The 1,609-nt window shown below is 44.8% G+C and overlaps 1 non-coding gene across 1 annotated transcript; it reads left to right on the top strand.

Annotated features, from left to right (window-relative positions):
* Positions 1 to 620: 620 nt before the first annotated feature.
* LOC125588249 lies at positions 621 to 727 on the top strand. The gene has a single exon (XR_007324637.1). It is a non-coding gene; the product is annotated as a small nucleolar RNA R71 (small nucleolar RNA).
* The last annotated feature ends 882 nt before the right edge of the window (positions 728 to 1,609 follow it).

Genomic DNA, 1,609 nt, shown 5'->3' with positions numbered 1-1,609 from the left:
TCTTGGAATGAAAGTTTTTCAACTCATAACCAACATGCTTCTCACTTCTAGTCTGAGACTCCAAGATTTGTTTCAGCAGGGTGTCAGTGCTGCTCTCTTGAGGAGCAGAGGAACCAGATGAGGGGTTTTGCAGAGGTTGATAGCTGCCTTGCTGGTTGTGTCGAGGCGGATAACCACTCTGTTGGTTGTTGGGATAGGATTTATGTTGGTAGTTGTTGTACTGAAAGTTGGGCTCTTTTTTGTACCAGCTACCATTGTTGTTGATGAAACACAGCTCTTCCTGACCTTCCAAACCCTCAACCTCATGGACAACAGGTGGTGTCTCTTGGCTTGGGTTACCAACAAAGTGCAGCTGCTCTTGTGTGGCTTTATCAGCAAGGAGGATGTCTATCTTATCCTCTAGAGCTTTCAACTCCTTCCTCGTCTGCTTATCATCTGTTCGACTGCCTCTGTCGTGGTCTCCACTGTAGACTTCATCACTTTTTACCATGTTGTCAACCAGCTCCTCTGCATCTGCCTCAGTTCTCCCCAAGAAGTACCCATTGCTAGCTGTATCCAGTCTGGCCCTGTACTTAGGAAGAACACCACGGTAGAATGTGCTCAGCAAGCTCTCCTTAGAAAAACCATGGTGTGGGCATTGAGCTTGGTAGCCCTTGAATCTCTCCCAGGCTTCACTGAAGCCTTCCAAGTTCTTCTGTTGAAAGCTGGAAATCTCATTTCTCAGCTTAGCAGTTCTTGAAGTAGAGAAGAACTTCTCCAAGAATGCTCTCTTGCACTCACCCCAAGTAGTGATAGAGTCGCTGGGTAGAGACTTCTCCCACTGACGTGCCTTATCCCCCAAAGAGAAAGGGAATAACTTCAGCTTCAAGGCGTCCTCAGACACACCATTGGTTTTTGACAACCCACAGTAGCTGTCGAACCTATCCAAGTGATCAAATGGGTCCTCTAGAGCCAAGCCATGATACTTGTTGTTCTCGATCACGTTAAGGAGTCCTGACTTGACCTCAAAGTTGTTGGCTGCCACAGCTGGTGCTCGGATTCCGAATCTATGACCATGTATGTTGGGGCGGTCGTAAGTGCCAATGGGTCGAGCTGCTCGTTGTTGGTTGTGTGGAACGTTGTTGGCATCATTTTGAGGTATATCTCCCATATCAGTATCCAATCTCTGTAAGTGAGACTGTTGCTCTTCTTCTCGTCTCTTTGTAGCACACTCTCTCTCTAAAGCTCTGATGTCTGCGGCTCTTGGAACTAGGTTTGATGGACCCTTGCTCCTCAAGTTCATACACCTGTAAAGTAAAGGGAGGTGAAAAAGGAGAATCAGTAAGAAAAGAAAATAAAAATGACTTAGTCTCAAGCAAGTGACTAAATCTCAATGTTTAAATCTACTCAGAATTTGGCAACGGCGCCAATTTGATGTTAGGAGTTTTCAAGGCTCCTAAGACAAATGTTGTAGTATAGTGATTGTCGAACCAGTTTATAGTGATTGTCGAACCAGTTCTGAGGGATTTCAAGCACTGAGAATGCAAGTACTCACTTAATCTAAGTGCAACCAATGATTTAAGAGGTTTCTAAACTAATGATAAATGAAATGACTTTCTTTACTAAGGGA

The sequence above is a fragment of the Brassica napus genome, chromosome C5 (genome assembly GCF_020379485.1).
Source record: "Brassica napus cultivar Da-Ae chromosome C5, Da-Ae, whole genome shotgun sequence".
In the NCBI taxonomy this organism is placed as follows: Eukaryota; Viridiplantae; Streptophyta; class Magnoliopsida; order Brassicales; family Brassicaceae; genus Brassica; species Brassica napus.
This window is presented reverse-complemented; position numbering and strand designations above follow the sequence as displayed.